The sequence below is a fragment of the Mus caroli genome, unplaced genomic scaffold (assembly GCF_978045245.1).
Source record: "Mus caroli unplaced genomic scaffold, Mus_caroli_1 scaffold_4, whole genome shotgun sequence".
NCBI lineage: Eukaryota > Metazoa > Chordata > Mammalia > Rodentia > Muridae > Mus > Mus caroli.
This window is the reverse complement of record NW_028227259.1, coordinates 18,178,402-18,204,804: the sequence shown is the minus strand read 5'-3', so window position 1 is coordinate 18,204,804 and position 26,403 is coordinate 18,178,402. Positions and strand designations below refer to the sequence as shown.

At 38.3% G+C, this 26,403-nt stretch overlaps 1 pseudogene; it reads left to right on the top strand.

The window, feature by feature from the left end:
* Nucleotides 1–18,476: 18,476 nt before the first annotated feature.
* On the top strand, nucleotides 18,477–18,979 carry LOC110288804 (large ribosomal subunit protein uL23 pseudogene; annotated as a pseudogene).
* Nucleotides 18,980–26,403: the final 7,424 nt, after the last annotated feature.

Here is a 26,403-nt window from a genome sequence, read left to right as displayed (position 1 = left end):
CTATTTCTGTGAATAACAATGTTGGCATTTTGTTCAGAATAACATCTACTGTATTTCTCACAGAGGTACAATAGAATTCCTGTGGTAGAATAGCTTTTTCACAATTTAATGTTTTGATTAACATGGGAGATATTTCTTTCTTATGGTGGCTTTCTTAATTTCTTTCATCAATATTTTAAATTTTCCATTGTAATGTTTACTTCTTGGTTATATTTATTGTAAGGTGTTCTACTTGTGAATAATAAGGCTATTGTGAATAAAAGCAACTTTTATTCCCCCAGATGTAATTGTTTTCTCAGAGACTTACTGCTGTATAACTCACACTTCCTAGCAGTTTCTGAATTCTGACTTCCTGTTTCAATCTGGCTTCTCCTAGCTTCTGACTTAATTTCTCTACCTGGCCTCATCCTAACTTTGGCAGTCTGTTCTCATCTTCTGGCTCATTCTCTCTTCACCTAGGTTGTTCTCTCTGCAACCTGTCTCTGTTAAAGTGTTCTAGTCAAACTACTTCTTTATCTCTCCTCCCTCTCCCTCCCCCCTCCCCCCTCCCCCTCCCTCTCCCTCCCCATCCCCCCTCCCTCCCCATCCCCCCTCCCTCTCCCTCTCCCTCCCCCCCTCCCCTCCTCCCTCTCCCTACCCCTCCCCCTCCCTCTCCCTTTCCTCTCCCCCTCCCCCTCCCCTCTCCCCTCTCTTCTCTCCTCTCTCCCCTCTCCCCTCTTTCCCCTTTCCTCTCCCCTCTCCCCTCTCTCTCCTCTCCCCTCTCCCTCTCCCCTCTCCCCCTTCTCCTCCCCTTCTCCCTCTCCTTCCCCTCCCCCTCTCCCTCTCCCTCTCCTTCCCCTGTCCTCCCCTCTCTCCTCTCCCCTCTCCTCTCTCCCCTCTCCCCTCTCTCTCCTTCCCTCTCTCCTCTCCCCCCTCTCCTCCCCTTCTCCCTCTCCTTCCTCCCTCCCCTTCCCCTCCCCTCTCTCCTCTCCCCTCTCTCCCCTCTTCCTCTCCCCTCTCTCCTCCCCTTCTCCCTCTCCTTCCCCTCCCCCTCCCCTTCCCCTCCCTTCTCCCCTCTCCCCCCTCTCCTCCCCTTCTCCCTATCCCTCCCCTTCCCTCTCCCCTCTCTCTCCCCTCTCCCCTTCTCTCCCCTCTTCCTCTCCCCTCTCTCCCCTCTTCCCCTCTCCTCCTCTCTCCCCTCTCCCCCCTCTCCTCCCCTTCTCCCTCTCCTTCCCCTCCCCCTCCCCTTCCCCTTCCCCTCCCTTCTCCCCTCTCACCTCTCCCCTCTCTCCCCTCTCTCCCCTCTCCCCTCTCTCTCTTCTCTCCCCTCTCCTCTCCCCTCTCTCCCCTCTCTCCCCTCTCCTCTCTCCCCTCTCTCTCCTCCCCCTCCCCCTCTCCTTCCCCTCTCCTCCCCTCTCTCCTCCTCTCCCCTCTCCCTCCCCTCCCCCTCTCCCTCTCTCCCTCTCCCTCCCCTCCCCCTCCCCTCTCCCCCCTCCCCCTCTCCCTCTACCTCTCCCTTTGCAGTGAACTTTTAAGTGATGCCTCTTTTCTTGTGAGAGATGGGTGTATTCTATTTCTGACTCACTCTGTCAAAACTTTTTCAGATTCATCACATTATCTGCCTCTCAATTAGAAGTCACTTACAAACATGGCTGTTTCCATCTACAAAATAACTTTACCTTCATTTTGGGGGAATTAAAGGTGTCAATTAAGGGCATGTCTTTAATCTAGCCAGGGGGGCTTAAAAAAGTGTCATTACAGCCATTCCACACAGACCTACATTTGGTCTTTGGATTTGATCCTTTTTCAGAGCAGTCATATTGCTGGATTAAAATTTCTCTACAGGGATTCTTTCTGTTTTCTTTCTTAGTATCATTAGTACGTAGGAAGAAGGCTTTTAAGAGTTTTTGGACAAATTAAAATATTTCCAGTTTTTTTTTATATACTGTATATAATGAAAGATCATGTATACTTGAATGTATTCAGTCACAATACATTAGACTATGTTTATAAGTTAGTATGATGTTTTAGAAATTGAAATAGTAATATTAAGATGTATTATTTATTCCTATAGATTAACATTTTTGATTTTGTATTTATATTTGTTATTACTTTCAGTTTGCACTTTCTCTTTAAAGGTAGAGTCTTATTTTTGGCATAGGTGAGCTGTAAAACTTCTGGGGTCAAAATACTTTATGCTTCAACATCCTATGTGCTGTGGATACAAGCATAAATTGCCTCTTCTGTGCATAATAACAAAATTTAAAAGCACTAAAATAAAATGTGCCTAATACTTTTTTTCTGTAGAAAAAGGTAAGACAAAAATCGTTAAGAAAAATTTTAATTTTTCATGGAAAGGAATAGAAAAATTGGTATAGAGACAGGTGAATATATACTTTATAAATTAATGTGAATGAAGGAAACATGTCAGTGGAGTTTAAGAATAAGATATGTTGGTCTGGAAATACTATTGAGGGGTATAAGAACTTCTTTAGCATATAGAAGCATAGCATATATATACATACACACACATACATTTGTGTGTGTGTGTATACTGTATATACAATATATGATATGCCTGAATTACAGTATAATTTTTTCTGATGTAAATATTTTATTTAAATTAGAATTTTATTACCACCATTGTATTTAGCATGCTTTTAGTTCACAGATGTCACAGAATATAGCATAGTGCAGTTCACAAACTGCCAGAGTTGTCATTGATGCAGGTTCTGATTTACATTATTTCAACAGTGGGTTTCAGGTTAGGATGATGGAAGTTCAATTGTTTTGTAGGTCATGCATTAATATAATTGATATTAAACTTTGGAAATAAAGTGATCTAATTGTTTATTTAAGGTTTAAGAAAAATGATTGCCACTCAAATACCCATGAGCCAGGACTAATTTTATGACACTATTGCAACAAATTAAAGAATTCACTTTACTTCAAATCTCAGTTCCTTTCTATGAAAATTTGTTGGGACCAATTTAAAATAAAGGGACAAAGTTACGTTAGTGTACCCCAATCTAGTTTAATTAGCAATTATGTCTTTAATTACCATATATTGCCTATAAGAATTTATCCTAGAGATACATATCCTACTTTCTGATAATATTCCCTTTAGCACTAGTGATGTTTAAATAAAATAAATTTAGGGAGTGAAGTCACAATGCTTCTAAGCACATACCTGTTATATAATAGTCTCAGAGGTATATAATATATGCTCAGACAGCTAATACTATATCATCTGCTTGCCTTTCAAATGAACTGATCACAGACAGGTTGAATGACTATGTGTCACAGAGAGAAATTCTAGAAGTTGGGTTCTAACATGAACACGATTTTATTTTTATCCCAGTATCTTAAAATTGCTACTATTTCCCTGTCCTCTAGATTTGATGCAATAAATGCTCTCAAAAGAATAGCTAATAAGGTTTTTTAAAAAAAATAAATTTCATCTTTTATCATGGTTTTAAATATAGACCGTGAACATTATCACGCACACCTTAGTGCATATGATTGTGTGATACTCTATATGCATACTATTTCAGTAGCATTTGCAAATTCCTTCAGAAACTGAAGATAATGTGCATAAATAACTACAGAGCATTTAGAATTTAATTAGGTGAATAGGAATTAGAGTAACCAAATGAAAAAGAATTACTCATGAAGCAAACTTAAAGCACACTATGACAGTAGAGATATGTATTATAATTATTTATGCTGTTCCAGCTAATGTATCATGTGCTATATTTGTTAGTAAATAATAATATTCCTTTCATAAAATGCCTCAAGTGTATAGAAAATATTTTGATATACAATTAAATTGGGTTAAGCAAACCAATATCTTAAAAGGGATTACAAGCTTACAGGGAAGCTTGAATTACGGAAAAATACTGGAAAGTATTTCTTGAATGACAATGTCTCTAGGGGTTGAACTGGCGTTGCAGTCCAAGTGCTGGCAAAGCATACTCATTGGCTGTTCTTTCTCCTGTTTTTCACATGATACTAGTGCTTCAGCTAGCAGTTTTTACCATGCTGTTGCAGCATCGGGACATAAAATGATAGATCACCTGTCAACGGCTGGAACGGCTACATAGATGAAGACACATTGCATGAAATGAACTTGCTGATAGTCATTTTAACACAATTTTTGAAATTGCAAGCAATTTAAACAGCCTATCATGACAGCTTTCTGTCAAAAAATCAGCATATTTCTATCTGTAGCTTGAAGAACTCATTATGATGTGTGCATGCTTGGTTTTCTTAATGATTTAATGAATACAGTACACTTCAACTGATTTTTGTTTCTACAGACTGAATAAAACTCAGTATTTAGGATCGTGGTATTTAAGAATGATAGAGATGACCTGATATACATAAAATTACATAGAGATGAGACTGATAAATTTTGAAATTAAAGTAACCTAATATAGTGGCTACTACAGTGAATAAGATAGAGAGAAGGAAAATAATCATTTCTTATAATTAGAAACATTGACTTAATTTAACATTATAAGCATTCAATCAATGTTCACACTGTGGTGATATTGTTCAGAAAGTATTTATTACTTTGCTAATATTGTTTGACATGTGCCTAGGGCTTACTTTTTAAAATGACTTCTTATTTCGTGCCATGAAGCAAGAGAGCGTAAGGAAGAGTTTAGTAATTTTGTATTCTAATGGTTTGACTTATGCACTTAGCAGCCAAGCACATGCAGTATCCAAAGTCTAAACAATGCACCTAGCATACTTGGGAAGACAGCTTTGTAGGGCTGCCCATATACTGCTCTCTGAACTATGGGTAACATTTTTCTTCTCCTTAATAACAACCAGACATAGACAATTTACGTTTAAACACATTCACAATATAACCATGTGTGAAGATAGGGAGGATGACCAAGTATGAACCAAAATCTGAATCTAAGTGAATATAAAGCTTACTATTTCCTTACATGAACCTTAGAGAGAATACCATATTACCCTCCTATACATATTCACAATTGGACATGAATATAAGGTTAATTATGGAAGGGGAAATGTACAGTGTAAAATATTTATATAATCTCATTAATCAAAACAATGAACCACCCTCACTGTGGCTTTGGCAACCAAACGTATCCCTGTCTTTAGTACCATAAAACAAAGTACAGTCCTTTGGGTGGATCCTTGAGGGTGGGTCCTTTAGTATTTTCATTCATGTGTAATCTGACCATTCTAGTCTTTTGTATTTTTGCAAAATTACATAAGTTTTTATTTTAATTTATTTATTTTATTTTTGTGTGTACTGCAGGAGTGTCACTTGCATATATATATATACATATATGTATATATATATATATATATATATATATATATATATATATATATTTACCTCCTCCCCCTGTTTCCAAGAGAATGTCCCCCCCCACACCCACTCCCTGGGGCTTCCTATCAGTTAGCATATGGTACCTGGTTGGTGGCTCAGTGTCTCAGAGATCTCATGGGTTCCTGTTAGTTGAGACTGCTGGTCTTTGTATGGGGTCACCCTCCTCATCAACTTCTTCCAGCCTATCCCTAATTCAACCACAGTAGTCACTGACTTCAGTAAGGTTGGGTATGAGTATCTGCTTTTGTCTCAGTCAGCTGCTTGTTGGACCTCTCAGAGGAAAGCCATGCTAGGCTATTGTCTATAAGCACACTGTAGCATCACTAATACTGTCAAGCCTTGGAGCTTCTTCTTGAAATAGATCCCAAGTTGGGCCAGTCACTGGACCTCCTTTCCCTCAGTCTCTCCTCCATTTTTGTCCCTGCAGTTTTTTTACACAGGAATAATTCTGGGTCAGTGTTTTTGACTGTGGGATGTCAACTCCATTGCTCCACTTGATGCCCTGTCTTTCTATTGGATTTTTATCCCAAATATTATGTACTGTTTTGGCTAATATCCATTTATTAGTGAGTAGATACTATGCATGTCCTTTTGGGTCTGACTTAAGTCACTCATGATGATATTTTCTAGTTCTATCCATTTGCCTGCAAAAGTCCTGATACCCTTGTTCTTAATAGCTAAATAGTATTTCATTGTGTAAATGAGCCATATTTTCTGTATCCATTCTTCCATTGTGAGACATCTGGATTGTTTCCAGCTTCTGGTTATCACAGATAAGGCTTCTATGAACATAGTGGAGTGTGTACCCCTGTGGCATGGTGGGGCATCTTTTGGGTATATACCCTAGAATGGTATAGCTGAGTCTTCAGCTATTTCCAATTTTCTGAGGAATTTCCAGATTGATTTCCAGTGTGGTTGTATGCCGATTTTTTCAATTCCACCAGAAATATAGGAATGTTCCTTTTTCTCCACATTCTCAACAATTATGTGCTGTCACCTGAATTCTTAATCTTAGCCATTTTGATTGGTGTAAGTGGAATCCCAGGGTCATTTTGATTGCATTTTTCTGATCACTAATGACCCTGAACATTTTTTATGTGCTTCTCTTCCATTCCCAGATGCTTCTCTGTGGATTCTCTGTTTATCTCTATACCCCAATTTTTTTTGGTTTGGGATATTTAGTTTTTTGGAGATTAGTTTCTTTTATATTTTGGATATTAGCCCTCTATCAGATGTGAGGTTAGTCAAGATTTTTTCCCCAAAATGTAGGTTGCCAATTTGTCCTATGGACTACATCCTTTGCCTTACAGAAGCTTTTCCGTTTCATGAGGTCCCATTTTTCAATTCTTGATCTTAGAACCTGAGACACTGGAGTTCTGTAACACACAAAGACCTTTTAAAACCTAGCTCAGACTGTGATCACCCTTAACAGATGGAGATGCTTCACCCTTCATTGAGTTAAAAAGGACAGATTCACTAAAGATTCACTAAAGATTCACTAAAAGTAAAGTTTTCATTGCAACCATGGCTGTCATAGTGACCATTATACTTGGTGTAGCATTTCAGGACTGTTTTGTTCCTTTTGAATGAGCTGAAATGGTGATGGCCTGCCTCTGAAACCAGGTGTCCAGGATCATCTGATGACTCGTAGAAGACATGAGTCTCACAGATTCTAATTCACAGGTGGCTTAGTTACAATATAAAGAATTCATGTATGGGGACAGGTGGAGCTTTCAGTCAATGGAAAATAAATAAATAAATAATAAAAATACAATGAAATAAAAGGCAAAAGAAGGACTGCAGAGATCACAAACATCCTTTTGTTTATAGATTTAATGATGACACTTCCCAACATCTTCTTTAGTATTCATAATATCTAGTGAAACTAAACAGCTGGTTCTGATAATATCACACAGTGATAATAGGTCTCACATCGGATGTTTATTAAAGGGAGGAATGAGCTGTACAAAGAAGCTGCCTCTGGGATTTGTAGGGAAGAAAAGGTGAGGACAGAAAACATGGCTTTTATTGGGGTCATGGTGCATGTGCACCTGACAGAATTGGTCATGGAAATGCATCTTCTCTAGGCAGCTAGTGATGAGGTGTGTTCTTGTCACTGAGTCACATGGGGCTGGCCAGGAAGTAGCCTGATTACTAACATTGCTGGGGAGGTACCTGATTGCCAACAGTATCACCTTGTAAAATGTGACAAAAATAAACAGCATTGTATAATATTTTTATAATATGGTATTTATTGGCCCTCTGAATCAACTAAGCCTGGTACATATATGCTCAGAGACTGAAGCAGGAAGCACAGGTCCTCTCTGTATATATTATAGCAATTAGTTTAGTATTTAGGCGAATCCTGAGAACAAAGTTTTTCTGACACTTGTGCCTGGTCTTGGGATTCTTCCTTCTGTTGGTATGTGTTATTCTGTTTCAATATGCTAGCTCATGCTTCATCTTGCTACATTTTATTTTTCATGTTGTAGTGCCCATTTTCAATCCCTAATAGACTGCCAAGGAGCCAATTTTTTTAAATTAGATATTTTCTTTATTTACATTTCAAATATTTTTCCCTTTCCTGGTTTCCTCTCTGAAATCCCTCTATCCTCTCCCTAACCTACTGTCAAGAATTGGGCAGTAAAGCGTGCTGGAAATAAATTCCTCAAACTTAGTGGGAAAGGTTCTAATACTTTTGTTTATAAACGGCAAAGCAAATAAATGGTAAAACGGGTCCGCATTCACTCGTTCACACACACACTCTCTTACTAACCTTCCAGTCTGGCAGGCCTGTCCTCAGCTCCCCAAGGCACACAGGTTAGATGCGACTTGATGTCCCTGGCTTCGGATCCACTGGAATTGAGCGGCAGTGTGCAGGCTTTGCGACTGCATGGGGTCCACGCAAACTTATTTCTCTACCTGTAGTTTTTCTGCCCGGATCTCAGGGGTTGAGCAATTTCACAGTGCCAGACTGCAGTTTTTTGTTTTTTTTTTAATATTTTTATTACATATTTTCCTCAATTACGTTTCCAATGCTATCCCAAAAGTCCCCCTTAGCGCCCCCCCACTTCCCTATCCACCCATTCCCATTCTTTTGGCCCTGGCATTCCCCTATATTGGGGCATATAAAGTTTGCAAGTCCAATGGGCCTCTCTTTCCATTGATGGCTGACTAGGCCATCTTTCGATACATATGCAGCTAGAGACAAGAGCTCCGGGGTTCTAGTTAGTACATCATGTTGTTCCAACAATAGGGTTGCAGATCCCTTTAGCTCCTTGGGTACTTACTCTAGCTTCTCCATTGGGAGCCCTGTGATACATCCAATATCTGACTGTGAACATCCACTCCTGTGTTTGCTAGGCCCCAGCATCGTCTCACAAGAGACAGCTATATTTGGGTCCTTTCAGCAAAATCTTGCTAGTGTATGCAATAGTCAGACTGCAGTTTTTAAGCTAAATTCAGCCATTTACAACTAATAATAATGTATTAAGTATTGTATAATTTACAATATTTGTTTTTTTTCAATCATATCATTCAGATTTTCTAGTGAATTTAAAGACAGCAGTAAAAATTTGACCTTACTCTTACCAAGATCCAGTTATCTCCCTTATCAGGTCACACATGAAAAGCAGGCTCTTTTCCTTTGGTGTATGTAAATTAATTATACTTGATTAGCCTATAATAATATCATTTATTCTTACTATTTTATATAGTAAATTACTAATTTTAAAGAAATTGGCAAATATAATTCTCTAAAGTTAAATATGCTTTTGTGGTGGAAATAATATTAAAGGTAAAGTTGTTTTATTAAAAAAATATTGGGGCTGGTGAGATGGCTCAGTGGGTAAGAGCACCCGACTGCTTTTCCAAAGGTCTGGAGTTCAAATCCCAGCAACCACATGGTGGCTCACAACCATCTGTAATGAGATCTGACTCCTTCTTCTGGAGTGTCCGAAGACAGCTACAGTGTACTTACATATAATAAATAAATCATTAAAAAAATTAACTTTTTAAATTAGAGGTTTTTCTTATTTTCAATCTTTATCATGTATTATAACTATAAAAGTCAAAATAATTTTACTCTATTCCTATCTGAAATATAAAACTGTTTTTAACAGCCTGTTTATTCTTTCATAATAAAGTATGTATATAAATATACATTTTATGTGTATTTATTATACATTTAAATATAAACAATTTTCCAAGCAAATAGTCTGAAGAAACAAGCTGGAGAAGCTATTCTAATATCTAATAAAATCGACTTCCAACCCAAAGTTATCAAAAAAGACAAGGAGGGGCACTTCATACTCATCAAAGGTAAAATCTTCCAAGAGGAACTCTCAATTCTGAATATCTATGCTCCAAATGCAAGGGAAGCCACATTCATTAAAGAAACTTTAGTAAAGTTCAAAGCACACATTGCACCTCACACAATAATAATGGGAGACTTCAACATACCACTTTCATCAAAGGACAGATCATGGAAACAGAAACTAAACAGGGACACAGTGAAGCTAACAGAAGTTATAAAACAAATGGATTTAACAGATATCTACAGAACATTTTATCCTAAAACAAAAGAATATACCTTCTTCTCAGCACCTCATGGTACCTTCTCTAAAGTTGACCACATAATTGGTCACAAAACAGGCCTCAACAGATACAAAAATATTGAAATTGTCCCATGCATACTATCAGATAACCATGGACTAAGGCTGATCTTCAATAACAATATAAATAATAGAAAGCCAACATTCACAGGGAAACTGAACAACACTCTTCTCAGCGATACCATGGTCAAGGAAGGAATAAAGAAATAATTTAAAGACTTTTTAGAGTTTAATGAAAATGAAGCCACAACATACCCAAACCTATGGGACACCATGAAAGCATTTCTAAGAGGGAAACTCATAGCTCTGAGTGCCTCCAAAAAGAAACTAGAGAGACCACACACTAGCACCTTGACAACACATCTAAAAGCTCTAGAACAAAAGGAGCAAATTCACCCAAGAGGAGTAGACAGCAGGAAATAATCAAACTCAGGGGTGAAATCAACCAAGTGGAAGCAAGAACTATTCAAAGAATCAACCAAACAAGGAGCTGGTTCTTTGAGAAAATCAACAAGAGAGACAAACCTTTAGCCAGACTCACTAGAGGGCACAGGGGCAGCAAAATCAGAAATGAAAAGGGAGACATAACAACAGATCCTGAAGAAATCCAAAACACCATCAGATCCTTCTACAAAAGGCTATACTCAATAAAACTGGAAAATCTGGATGAAATAGACAAATTTCTAGACAGATACCAGGTAACAAAGTTAAATCAGGATCAGGTTAATGATCTAAACAGTCCTATATCCACTAAAGACATAGAAGCAGTCATTAATAGTCTCCCAACCAAAAAAAAGCCCAGGACCAGATGGATTTAGTACAGAGTTCTATCAGACCTTCAAAGAAGACCTAGTTCCAGTTCTTCACAAAGTATTCCAGAAAATAGAAGCAGAAGGTACTCTACCCAATTCATTCTATGAAGCCACATATACTCTGATACCTATACCACAGAAAGGCCCAATGAAAATAGAGAACTTCAGACCAATTTCCCTTATGAATATCGATGTAAAAATACTCAATAAAATTCTCGCTAACCGAATCCAAGAACACATCAAAACAATCTGCTCACAGTCAGCTATTGGTTGGATCACAGGGCCCCCAATGGAGGAGCTAGAAAAAGTACCCAATGAGCTAAAGGGGTCTGCAACCCTATAGGTGGAACAACAATATGAACTAACCAATACCCACTTGAGCTCATGTCTCTAGCTGCATATGTATAAGATGATGGCCTAGGCGGCTATCAGTGGAAAGAGAGGCCCATTGGTCTTGTAAACTTTGTATGCCTCAGTACAGGGGAATGCCAAGGCCAAGAAGTGGGAGTGGCGGGGAGGGGAGTGGGGGGGGGATATGGGGGACTTTGGGGAAAGTATTGGAAATGTAAATGAAGAAAATACCTAATTAAAAAAAAGTCATCCACCCTGACCAAGTAGGTTTCATTCCAAGGATGCAGGGATGGTTTAATATATGGAAATCCATCAACTTAATCCACGATATAAACAAACTCAAAGACAAAAACCACATGATCATCTCGTTAGATGCAGAGAAAGCATTTGACAAAACTAACACCCATTCATGATAAAAGTCTTGGAAAGATCAGGAATTCAAGCCCCATACCTAACCATGATAAAAGCAATCTACAGCAAACCAGTAGCCAACATCAAAGTAAATGGTGAGAAGCTGGAAGCAATCCCACTAAAATCAGGGACTAGACAAAGCTGCCCACTTTCTCCCTACCTATTCAACATTGTACTTGAAGTCCTAGCCAGAGCATTTCGACAACAGAAGGAAATCAAGGGGATACAAATTAGGAAGGAAGACGTCAAAATTTCACTTTTTGCACATGATATGACAGTATATATGAGTTACCCTAAAAATTCTACCAGGGAACTCTTAAACCTGTTAAATAGCTTCAATGAAGTAGCTGGATATAAAGTTAACTCAAGCAAGTCAATGGCCTTTCTGTACACAAAGGATAAACAGGCTGAGAAAGAAATTAGAGAAACAACACCCTTCTCAATAGTCACAAATAATATAAAATATTATTTATATTATAATATATATTTATATTTATATATTTATAATATAAAATACCTTGGTGTGACTCTAACTAAGGAAGTAAAAGATCTGTATGATAAGAACTTCAAGTCTCTGAAGAAAGAAATTAAAGAAGATCTCAGAAGATGGAATGATCTCCCATGCTTATGGATTGGCAGGATCAATATAGTAAAAATGGCTATCTTGCCAAAAGCAATCTACAGATTCAATGTAATCCCCATTATAATTACAACTCAATTCTTCAAGGAATTAAGAAGGGCAAATTCATCTGGAATAACAAAAAACCTAGGATAGCAAAAACTCTTCTCAAGGATAAAACAACCTCTGGTAGAATCACCATGCCTGACCTAAAGCTGTACTACAGAGCAATTGTGATAAAAACTGCATGGTACTGGTATAGCAACAGACAAGTAGATCAATGGAATAGAATCGAAGACCCAGAAATGAACCCACACACCTATGGTCACTTGATCTTTGACAAGCAAGCTAAAACCATCCAGTGGAAAAAAGACAGCATTTTCAACAAATGGTGCTGGCACAACTGGTGGTTATCATGTAGAAGAATGCGAATTGATCCATTCCTATCTCCTTGTACTAAGGTCAAATCTAAGTGGATCAAGGAACTCCACATAAAAACAGAGACAGTGAAACTTATAGAGGAGAAAGTGGGGGAAAGCCTCGAAGATATGGGCACAGGGGGAAATTCCTGAATAGAACAGCAATGTCTTGTGCTGTAAGATCGAGAATCGACAAATGGGACCTCAAAAAATTGCAAAGCTTCTGTAAGGCAAAAGACACCGTCAATAAGACAAAAAGGCCACCAACAGATTGGGAAAGGATCTTTACCTATCCTAAATCAGATAGGGGACTAATATCCAATATATATAAAGAGCTCAAGAAGGTGGACCCAGAAAATCCAATAACCTCATTAAAAATGGGGCTCAGAGCTAAACAAAGAATTCTCACCTGAGGAATACCAAATGGCTGAGAAGCAACTGAAAAAAAATGTTCTACATCCTTAATCATCACGGAAATTCAAATCAAAACAACACCGAGATTCTACCTCACACCACTCAGAATGGCTAGGATCAAAATCTCAGGTGACAGCAGATGCTGGTGAGGATGTGGAAAAAGAGGAACACTCCTCCATTGTTGGTGGGATTGCAAGCTTGTACAACCACTCTGGAAATCAGTCTGGCAGTTTCTCAGAAAACTGGATATAGTAATTCAGGTAGACCAAGCAATACCTCTCCTGGGCATATACCCAGAAGATGTTCCAACTGGTAAGAAGGGCACATTCTCCACTATGTTCATAGCAGCCCTATTTATAATAGCCAGAAGCTGGAAAGAACCCAGATGTCCCTCAACAGAGGAATGGATACAGAACATGTGGTACATTTACACAATGGAGTACTACTCAGCTATTAAAAACAACGGATTTATGAAATTCCTAGGCAAATGGATGGACCTGGAGGGCATCATCCTGAGTGAGGCAACCCAATCACAAAAGAAATCACTTGATATGCACTCACTGATAAGAGGATTTTAGCCCAGAAACCTAGAATACCCTTGATACAATTTCTAAAACACAAGAAAATCAAGAAGGAAGATCAACGCATGGATACTTCATTCCTCCCTAGAATAGGGAATAAAATATCCGTGGAAGGAGTTGCAGAGACAAAGTTTGGACCTAAGGTGAAAAGACAGACCATCCAGAGACTGCCCCACCCGGGGGTCCATCTCATAATCAGTCATCCAAGAGATGGCTCTTTGAAAAAAATCAACAAGATAGACAACCTCTTACCCAAATGAAAGAAAAGGCAGAGAGACCATGCCCAAATTATCATAATCTGAAATGAAAAGGGAAAATATGACAATGAACACTGAGGAACTTCAAAAATTATAGGTCTGACTTCAAAAACCTAAACTCCAAAATATTGAAAAACTCAATATGAAATGGGTGATATTCTAGACAGATATCAATTACCATCATTGAATCTAGATCTAATAAAGTAACTAAATAATCCTATATTCCCTAAGAGAAACAAAAAGTTGTCAAAAGTCATTCACTCACCCCCCCCCAAAAGACCCATGACCACATGGTTTTAATGCAGAATTCTCCCAGTCTTTTAATGAAGACCTAATACCAATAGTCCTCCATCTACTCCACTAAATAGAAACAGAATGAACCTTGTCAAACTCCTTCTCTGAGGCCACAGTCAACCTGGTAACTAAATCACGAAAAGACACAAACTGAAAAGGGAATCATAGAAGAATTTCCATTATATACATTGATGGAAAAAGACTCATTCAAATATCACACACGGAATCCAAGAAGACATCAAAGACACCATCTAGGATGTTCAAGTAGACTTCATTTTAGGGATTCAGGTATGGATCAATATACGAACATCCATCAACTCAATCCAAACACACACACACACACACACACACACACACACACACACACACAAAACAACAAACAAACGACTGAAAAAAACAAAAACACTGAAAAAAAAAGCCACATTATCATCTTATTGGATGCTGAAAAACCCTACACAACTTCTTGTTAAAAGTCCTCCAGAGTAGGATACAAGATACATTCCTAAACAAAAGAAAAGCAATAAACACCAAGTCAATAGACATCATCAAATCAATAAGCAATAGGACACATAAAGGGAATCAAGGGGATGCAAATGGGAACGAAGAAGTCAAAGGAGAGTATATGTAAGTGATGCCAGAGGGTCTACCCTGCAGGTCTCTCCATAACCACTGCTAATTTCTAAGCTCCTGCTAAGCAGTATCAACTGTTCCAGTAACCCCCTCTACTCTTGACTGTAAAAGCAGAGCCATGTGGCTGAGGCTGCCAAGTTCTGCTTCTTGCTGGGGCTGGAAAATGCCCCCTTGTTCTATTACATCATCACCAAATCTCCATTTTTAATGATTTCACTCACTGCCTAAGCTTGGTGGTCCTGGACTGACCTTGAACTCAGAGATCTTCAGGGCTCTGTCTTCTGAATGCTGGGATGAATGGCATGGTCTACCATGCCTGGCTCTAAGCTTTTCTCTACCTGCAACTCTCTCTGTTCTAGACTAGTCTTGAATTTGGAGATCTCCTAGAGCATCTCATGGCCATGGTTCTTCAAGATATAAATCAAAAGCCTGTGCATTCAGCCTCAAGTTCTGGATCACAATAGGACCCTCCATTTCTGGATAGTAGTTCATTACACATTAAAAGTACAAATAAAAGTACAAATAAAAACTATAACCAGGTAATACTGCTGAATATCACATATTGGTAGTTTACATGCAATAACAATGAGCTTAGCTACTTGTAATCTTGTCCTGAGATCATCACTCCCTTAAGCTGGTTATCTCCTTCTACACAGGATTCAGCTCCATTTCGCTTCTTAGTGCTCCTTTAAGTCTTGCCCCTCATATTTTGTATTTTTCCTTTATCAGCTTGGTAAACTTCATCAAAACACTTTCATGAGAGTGAACCAGAGGACAAAGTCTATGCTGGGCTCTTGTTAGACTTCAGTTGTCATGCAATTTTTCTGACTCTCTTCATGCTAGACGGGGCCTCCTCAGTCTCTTCAGATAATGGCAAAAGCAGCCAGATTCTTCACCAAATACCACTCAAACAGTTTCTAGGCCACGTACTGATATCTTCCTCCTATAAAACCTTTTGCATCACTTTAGGTCACCCTCAGTACCAATTTCTTCCATATTTCTTGTAGGATGGGCCAAAGGCACCCCTTAATGCATTGCTCCACTTTTCAAATCAAAAGTCCCCAAATCCACATTCCTCCAAACAAAGACATGGTCAGTCCTATTATGTCAATATCTCACTCCTGTTGGCAAAGTCTGACTTAGTTAGGGTTTCTATTGTTCTTACAGAGACAGCATGACCAAAGCAACTTTGAATTGGGCCTGGCTTATTGGTTCATAGGTTTAGATAGTCATAGCATTTGAAGAGGTAGAATTTATATCATCTTCTGAATTCAAACAGAAGCTTTTGTCATTGGTAGCCAGGAGAAGGGTCTCAATTGCCACTCCCAAAGTGACACATTTCTTCCAGCAAGGCCAAATCTACTTCAGCATGGCCTCACCTCTTAATAGTGATATTCTCTGAGACTAGCATATTGAAACAACCACACCCAGTGTCTCAGTTAGGCTTTTACTGCTGTGAACAGACACCATGACCAAGGCAAATCTTATAAAGGGCAATGTCTAATTGGGGCTACTTACAGCTTCAGAGGTTCAGTCAAGTATCATCAAGGCTGCAACATGTCACCATCCAGGCAGGCATGGTATAGGAGGAGCTGAGAGTTCTGCATCTTGATCTGAAGGATGCTAGCAGAATCAGAGCCTTCAGGAAGCTAGAGCTAGGATATTAAAGCCTGCACCCAGAGTGATACACCTATTCCAACAAGGCCACAAGTCCAAAATGCACCACTCTCTCTCGGTACAAAAGATAAAATAGACATCAGTACACAGCACAGTCATAATTCTGCATGTATTAATATCAATTATACTCAATGTAATAATCTTTAGTGTAACATTCAAGTTGATATCACGATATTTTATTTTAGTTTGTTAAAAGTACAACAAAAATTATTTTTAAAGGGTAGCTATTGAGTCATTTAGATCAATGCTGTATTTTTATTACTTGAAAATTCCATATGAGTATATATATATATATATATGTATATATATATATACATATATATATATATATATAATTGTGAATAAATCAACTACCTTTTCCTCTACTCCATTTACTCCCCTATTTTACTTCCATTTTTTTTCCTCTCCCCTTCTTGTGCTCCATCAAAACAAATGAAAAAACAAGGAAAACACGTTGTCAGTATAGGCACAAGTTCAACGCCAGCTGCTTTGAGTATGGATAGTCTCTTAGGAGTTACACCCTTATTAAAGTTAATCACTGAGTCCTAGAAAATATCAGTTGTCAATAGCTTCTCAGTCAATGGTGGGAATTCATGATCCCTCCATGCTGGGATTTTGACTAGTTTGCTTTTTTGAAGATAAAAGGGTTTTTTTTTTTTGTTGTTGTTGTTTTTGTTTGTTTGTTTGTTTTCCCAGAAAGCAGACAGGAAAGTAGTCTCTTCCATCCATACTGCAAACAGATTACTTCAGGAAACCAGGAACTATGTTTGGTAAGGACCGAAAAAACTGTACTTAGCAAAGTGAGGGAGTATCCAAGGTTCTTGCAATAAGAATATATTTGGCACTCTATACAATAGCAACATGTCAAATAAATGGATATACGCCTGGCAAGAAACTATGTGAATGAAGTCAGTGATAGAGCAAGAACTGTTCCTTGCAAATGAGGGAAATGTTGAACTGCCAACAAGATTGAAAATTTGCAACAGGAATGTAATATTTGAAGTAGAGCAGGAAAAATAATTGGCTTGGCTTAAAATGATACTTTTATTGTCCTATGAATACTACAGGAGGGCATTAGAGTGCATTAAATTATCCACCTAATAACAAACAATATTTTTTATCAATAAGAGAGTTGCAAATCAGGAAAGAATCAGATTAATATGAACTGTGTTATTGAGTAAGATACTACTTCATCTTATTCAGAGGTATACAATACATGGGTAATAACGTAGCATGAATAGACTGTTTTGTCACAAAGAAAGGCATTGTGGAACCTAGAATATTTGTTATAATGTATGAAGTCTTCAGTGGCATGAATACATACATGAATGATAGAGATGTTGAAAAAGAAAATGCCACACAGTTAGCCTTTTCATAATTATTGATAAAATTGTCATGTCCTTGCCTAACTGCACTTAAAATTATTAACATGTATTTATTTATCTTCCACACTCTGCATTTTTATATTTTCTTTGGGTTAATTTTGTTTTACAGAGTGAAAGGTTATAACATACTTTCATAAGTATTAATCTTCATAGGTTTGAAAATTACTACACATAAGTAAATTTTCTCTATCTCGCTATATGTAGTGAGCACTTTTCTTCAAAATTATCCTGAAGAAATCCATTGTAAGGCTTTAACATACATATCATAATGTGAATTTTATGTAAGGTTTCCTTTTCTTTTCATGGGCTTGTAGATCACAATGGTATATTCCTTGAAATAATTTTAAAAAATCAAAGTTTAAGACTACCCACAGAAAAATAAGAACAAGAACATAAGAACAAGAACATGCACAAGAACATATGCAACAGAAAACAAATTGGACTTGGCAAAATCAGAACCCAGTTCATCCACCAGAGCAATCCGTGGACACCCAATACACCTATGAAGATCTAAATTGTGATTCCATGAAGATGATAGAGTATTTAAGAAGGATATAAATAACTCCCTTAAGAAATATAGGAGAACACAGGTAAACAAGTAGAAGCCACTAAAGAGGAAACATAAATCCCTTAAAAAAATACAGCAAGATCCTTTTCGCCAAGATGGCTCCGAAAGCGAAGAAGGAAGCTCCTGCCCCTCCCAAAGCCGAAGCCAAAGCAAAGGCCTTGAAAGCTAAGAAGGCAGTGCTGAAAGGCGTCCACAGCCACAAAAAGAAGAAGATCCGAACGCCACCCACCTTCCGCGGCCCAAGACCCTGCAGCTCCGGAGGCAGCCAAAATATCCTCGGAAGAGTGCTCCCAGGAGAAACAAGCTTGACCACTATGCTATCATCAAATTCCCAATGACCACTGAGTCAGCCATGAAGAAAATAGAGGACAACAACACTCTTGTGTTCATTGTGGATGTCAAGGCCAACAAGCATCAGATCAAACAGGCTGTCAAGAAACTCTATGACATTGATGTGGCCAAAGTCAATACCCTGATAAGGCCCGACGGAGAGAAGAAGGCATATGTTCGCTTGGCTCCTGATTATGATGCCCTAGATGTTGCCAACAAGATTGGGATTATCTAAACTGAGTCCAGATGGCTAATTCTAAATATACACTTTTTTCACCATAAAAAAAAAATACAGCAATAATTCAGTCAAACAGGTGAAGGAATTGAACACCACCATCCAGGATCTAAAAATGTAAGCAGAAACATTAATGAAAACCAAAAGTGTGACAGACCTAGAGATGGAAAACCTTGGAAAAGAACAGGAGTAACAGATGCAAACATTACCAAGAGAATTTAAGGGATAGAAGAGAGAATATCAGCTGTTAAAGATGACATAGAAGATATTGACACAACAGTCAGGGAAAATACCAAGAATAAAAAGCTCTTATGTCAAAGCATTCAAGAAATCCAGTATACAATGAAAAGACTGAAACTAAGAATAATAGGTATTGAAGTAAGTGAAGATTTCGACTCAAAGTGCCAGCAAACATTTTCAACCAAGTTACAGAAGAAAGGGACCTTAAACTAAAGAAAGAGATGCCCATAAATACACAAGAAGCCTATGTAACACCAAACAGATGGGTCAAAAATGAAATTCCCTGTTGTGTTTGGCCAGTAGATCACAACCTGGGTTTTAGCCTGGAAAGGCATTTTGGAAACCTGGAAGAGAAGAGGGGCTAGGCATCGAGAGAAAGAAATGTAGCTAAGACAGGCATTCTGATCAAAGCTCAATTTTACTTGTTTCAACACTCAGTTATGAAGGAAGGGGGAGGGGACCTGATTCCCGCCAAATAAACTTGGTGTCCAGTAGCAGGGTGAGCAAATGTGTGGCTCCAAACAGCAAAGCAGCATGGTCCAACAGTGGGCGTGGAAAAACAAATGAGCAAGAAGCTACACCCCTGTGCAAACAGGTTGCAGGCTAGGGGAGGGGAGACTACAATTCCCCCAACACATAATAATTAAAACACCAAATGCACAGGAAAAAGAATGTTGAAAGCAGTAAAGGAAAAAGTCAAGAAACATACAAAGGCAGACCTAACACAATTTCATAAAACATCTCAGCAGAGACTCTAAAAGCCAGAAGATCCTGGGCGGATCTCATACAGACGCTAGAAGAACAAAATTGAAAGCCAAGTCTATTCTGCCCAGCAAAACTCTCAATTACCATCGTTGGAAAATTCAAGGTCTTCCAAAATGAACAAACCAAAAACCCAGAAAAAAACAAACAAAAAACAAACAAAAAAACCAAAAAACAAAAAAATTTAAACAGTATCCTTCCATTAATCCACTACTCCGGAGGATAATAGATGGGAAAGTCCACCATAAGAAGGAATACTACACCCAGGAAAAACCAAGAAATTAATCTTTTCTAACAAATCCAAAAGAAGGAAATACACAAACATAATTTCACCTGTAACAACAAAAATAACAGGAAGCAGCAATCATTGGTCCCTAATATCTCTCAACATCAATGGACTCAATTCCCCAATAAAAAGAAATAGGCAACGAGACAGGATATGCAAATAGGATCCCAGCATTTTACATCATACAGGAAACACACCTCAGTGTCAAAGACAGTAAATATGTCAAAGTAGAAAGCTGGGAAAAATTTTTTTCCAAGAAAATGGTCCCAAGAAACAAGCTGGAGTAGCCATTCTAATAGCCAGTAAAATAGAATTTCAACCAAAAGTTATCAAACAGATGGGGAAGGAAACTACACACTCATCAAATGGAAAGTCAACTGAGATGAACACTTAATTTTGAACATCTATACAGCAAATGCAAGGGAAACCACATTTGAAAAAAAATCCATACTGAAGCTAAAAGCACACATTCAATCTCACAGAATTATAGTAGGATATTTCAACACACTCTCACCAATGGACAGATCAGGGAAACAGAAAATAAACAGAGACATATTAAAATGAAAATAAGTTATTAAGCAAATGGATTTAACAGATATCTATAGAAAATTTCACCCTAAATGTAGTCAGACACAAAGCAAACCTCCACAGATACAAGAACATTAATACTTTGTATTCTATTGGACCACCATGGACAAAGGCTAGTCTTCAATAACAAAAAAACAACATACATATGGAAGCTGAACACCTATCCACTCAGTGATAACCAAGTCAGGGAAGAAATAAAGAAATTAAAGACTTTTTAGAATTTAATAAAAATGAAGGTACCACATATCCAAACTTATGGGGCACAATGAAAGCAGTGCTAAGAGCAAACTCATAGCCCTGAGTGCCTCCAAAAAGGAATTGGAGGAATGATACACGAGCAGCTCAATAGCTCATCTCAACGTTCTAGAACAAAAAGAAGAAAATACACCCAAGAAGAGTAGATGGCAGGAAAATTTCAAACTCAGGGCTGAAATCAACCAAATAGAAACAAAGAGAACTCTACAAAGAATCAATAAAGCTAGGAGTTGGTTCTTTGAGAAAATCAACAAGATCAATAAAACCTTAGCCAGACTAACCAGAGGGCACAGATACAATATCCAAATAAACAAAATCAGGAATGAACAAGAAGAAATAACAATATAAACTGAGGAAATTCAAAAAGAAATAATCAGATCCCATACAAAAGAATATATTCAACAAAACTGGAAAATCTGGATGAAATGGATGATTTTTCTAGACAGATACCAGGTACTAAAGTTAATTCAGGATGAGAAAAACCATCTAAACATCCCATAACCACCAAGGAAATAGAAGCTGTCATTAGAAGTCTCCCAACCAAAAATGTCTAGGACCAGATGGTTTCAGACATTCAAAGAAGATCTAATACATTTCATGCACTTTCATAACTCAGAAACAGAAAAAAAAAACTCAATTTTTTCTAGGAAGCTACAGTTATACTGATACCTAAACCATAAAAAGACCCAAAAAAGAAAGAGAATTTCAGACCAATTACCCTTATGAATATCAATGCACATATACTCAATAATATTCTTGGAAGTCAAATTTCAAGTGCACATAAAAACTATCAATCATGGTGATCAAGAAGGCTTCTTCCAGGACTGCAGGGATTGTTCAATATATGGAAACCCATCAATGTAATCCACTATATTATCTAACATATAAAGAAACTCAAAGAAAAAAAACACCACATGATCATGTCATTACATTCTGAAAAAGCACTTGACAAAATACAAAACCCATTCGTGTTAAAAGTCTTAGAGAGATCAGGAATTCAATCTTCAACCTATATATAAGAAAAGGAACATACAGCAAACTGATAGCCAACATCAAACTAATTGGAGAGAAAATAAAAGCAATCCCATTAGACCAGGCCCTATCTATTCAATATAGTACTCCAAGTTCTAGTTAGAGTAATGAAACAACAAAAGGAAGTCAAAGGGGATACAATTGGAAGAATTAAATATTACAGTTTGCATATGGTAGATAGTTTGCATAAGTGACCCCAAAAATTCGACCAGAGAGATCCTACAACTGATAAACACCTTCAGCAAAGTGGCTGGACATACAATTAAGTCTAACAAATCAGTAACCTTCCTTGACTCAAAATATAAATGGGCTGATAAAGATAGTAGGGAAACAAAACCTTTCAAAGTAGTCACAAATGATATAAAAAATCTTGTTGTGATTCTAACCAAGGAAGTGAAAGATCTGTATGACAAGAACTTTAAATCCCTGAAGAAAGAAATCAAAGAACTCAGAAGATTGTAAAATCTACCAAGCTCATGGGTTAGCATGATTAACATAGTAAAAATGGTCCTCTCACTGAAAGCCATCTACAGATTCAATGCAATCCCCATTAAAATTCCAACTCATTTCTTCTTAGAGTTAGAAAGAGCAATTTGCAGATTCATTTGGAATAACAAAAAAGCCCAAGATAGCAAAAAATATTCTCAACAATATATGAAATTCTGGGGAATCACACCATACTGACCTTAAGGTGTATTACAGAGCAATACTAATAAAAGCAGCATGGTGTTGGTACAGAGACAGGCAACTACAGTATTGGAAAGAAAAATGACGACCCAGAGATGAAGCCATACACACATGGTCACTTGATGTTAAACAAAGCAGTTAAATACATCCCTTGGAAAATAGACAGCATTTTCAACATATGGTGCTGGTTCAATTGGCAGTCGGCATGTAGAAGAATGCAAATTGATCCATTCTTATCTCCTTGTACAAAGGACAAGTCCAAGTGGATCAAGTATGTCCACATAAAACCAGATATGCTGAATTGAATAGAAGACAAAGTGTGGAAGACACTCGAATACTTGAGGACATGGGAAACTTCCTGAATGGAAAAACAATGGCTATGTTTTAAGATCAACTATTAACAAATGGGATCTCATGAAATTAAAAATAGGAACCCACAGATTGCAAAAATATCTTTAACAACTCTTCATCTGATAGAGGTCTAATTTCTAAAATATACAAAGAACTCAAGAAGTATGACTCCAGAGAACTAAATAACCCTACGAAAAAGTAGGGTACAGGGCCAAACAGAGAATCTTCAATGGAGGAATCTCGAATGGCTGAGAAACACTTAAAGAAATGTTCAACATCCTTAATCATTAGGGAAATACAAATCAAAACAATCTTGAGATTCTACCTCATACAAATCAGAATGGCTATGATCAAAACTGAAGGTGACAACAGATGTTGGACAGGCTATGGAGAAAGAGAAACACTCCTCCATTGCTGGTGGGACTGTAAGCTGGTAAATCCATTTTGGAAATCAATCTGGTGGTTCCTGAGAAAATTGGAAATAGTTTTACCTAAAGACTCAGCTATACCACTACTGGTCATATACCCAAAATATATTCCAACACATAAGTAGGACACATGCTCCACTATGTTTATAGTAGACATATTTAGAAGCTGGCAACAACCTAAGTGCCCCTCAACAGAAGAATGGATATAGAAAATATGGAATATTTACAGAATGGAGTACTATTCAGTGATTTAAAAAACTGACTTCATATAATTCGCAGGCAATTGGAAGGAAACTAAAAAATATTATCCTGAGTAAGGTAACCCAGACCCAAAAGTACAGAAATGTATGTATTTACTGATAAGTGGATATTAACCCAAATGATCACAATGCCCTTCATGCAACCCAGAGAGCCTACGGTGCTTAGAACGAAGATCAGGGTATGGATGCTTCAGTCCTGCATTAAAGATAGAACAGGATGATCATGGTAGGTGGAGGTTGAGTGGGACCTGGGAGGGAGAGAGGAGGGGGAGGAAATAAGGGGGGCAGCATAAGGTACTGGAAGGGATTGGAGAGAGGTACAAAGGGTCAGGAAATCAAACAAAAATATGTAGAGGTTGGGGGGTGAGGAACAAAGGATCGCCTCTTGAGTGTCTCAGACATCAGGGAAACGTGAGGCTCCCAAAACTCAAAGGGGATGACTTTAGTCAAAATGCTAACAGAAGGGGAAGATAAAACCTGTAGAGACCATCTCCAGTGGAGAGGTGTGCCTCTGCCCACCCCCACCCGACCCCTATCCCCGCCATTGCCCTCTGTCTAGGGTTGGTGTTTACCCACCTATCTCAAAGTTTTTAACCCAGAAATGTTCCAGAGCAAATGAAGAACAGAGACAAGAAATGGAACAGAGACTGAAGGAATGGCCATCCAGGGACTGCCCTACCTGGGCATCCATCCTGTCTGCAAAAACCAAACCAGATACTGTTCTTGTGGTCAAGAGGCACTTGCAGACAGGAATCTCAAGTGACAGTTCTTTGGGAGGTCCAGCCAGCAACTGACAGTTGGAAGCAACCATTAGACTGAGCTCACAGAACTCCTTGTAGGACCTTGGGGAAAAATATGGAAGTGCATATGGGGTTTACAACTCTATTGGAAGAACAACATCTGCTGGCAGGACCACCCAGTGCTCCTGGAGACTAGACCACAAACCCAGGAGTTTAAAAGGAGGGAGCTATAGCTTCAGATACATTGTAACAGAGGATAGCCTTGCTGGAAGCAATGGGAGGGGAGGCCCTTGGTCCTGGAGAGTTATGATGGCCTAGTGTAGAGGGTTGTTAAAGCAGTAGGAAATGAAAGGGTGGGTGTGGGAAGGAGCACCCTCATCCAGGCAAAGGAGAGGAGGAGAGGGCAGATATGGTTTCAGGGGTTGTTGGAGGGGTATGAGATGTAATAGAATGGAATAATTAATATATAATTTAAAAAAAACACACATATGCCAGGCATTTCTTTTTAAGAATGAAGACTCAGGAGCCAGCTCAGAGAGTCAGGAAAAGCACCCAGCTGACCTTCCTACTCTGCTGACCTCCCAGAAGGAACACATTCTTTATTGCTCTCCCCACTGTCTTAAATATCCTTGAACTTAAAGACCTTCCTTTGGTTTAGTTATATTCATTCCCTTTCAATTGGTTAATTCTTCTGCCTCTTGACCTGGAGTTGACTTTATTTTGTCTTCCAATAAAGATGTGTGCTACACCTGAGCCAGACAAGAAAGTACAGCAAACAGAAAGCTCTTGGGTTAAAAGTCTGTGCTAGGGATGAGCTACATCATAAAAAGGGTTTTAGTTTGTTTCTTTTTGTTTCTGGTTTTTTTTTTTTTTTCTTTTCAGAAAATAGCACAATCTTGGGATTTACAATGGGATCAAATATCCTGCATCAGAATTCAGCAATGTTCCCTCCCTTATATTATCAAGCTCTCTGACAGTGCTCTGGTTGTTCTAGGCATGTCTGAGTGCATCATCATGGGCATAGGAGGATCCCAAGGACATCAGAACTGGGCTTTTGAACCTGTTGCACATGGCCAACAGGGACCTAAAAAGCACCAAGGAGACAACTGATCCTTATCACAAGGGATAAATCCCTCATCCCTCTTGTAACATAATTTACAGCAAGATGTCACCATTCCTGACCTCGGCTCATTGTCCTATGTGCTGCTGAAAGGAAGGGTTCCTGTCCAGGGTTCACCCAACAAACCACAGAAACACTGAATTTAGGTAAACAATGTTCCACAAAGCTCTATATAGGACCAATTCAATTCAGAGTCACTATGCACTGTTATATCTAAAATGACCTGATCAGAACTAATCACTTCATATGTGCTCCCTGTGGTTTGGTTTTGTTCTGTTCTGTTCTGTTTTGTTTATTTTGTTTTGTTTTGTTTTGTTTTGTTTTTCTTTTAAAGTTAACAAAGATAGAGATCTGGAGCCATGGCTCAGCACCCTAAACCTCAGCATATTCAAACTGGTGTGATTTCTCAGTAACTTTTAATGGCTCAGTTGCTGATTGAGGAAATTGTAAGGTAGGACGAGACATTTCTGAGAGGGGTTTGGAAAGGAAACACTCAGTTAGATACTAGGAATCACTTAGGCAATGCCAATCAAGATGGACAAAGATGGAAAAACCTCCCATGCTCATGGATTGGCAGGATCAACATTGTAAAAATGGCTATCTTGCCAAAAGCAATCTACAGATTCAATGCAATCCCCATCAAAATTTCAACTCAATTCTTCAATGAATTGGAAAGGGCAATATGCAAATTCATCTGGAACAACAAAA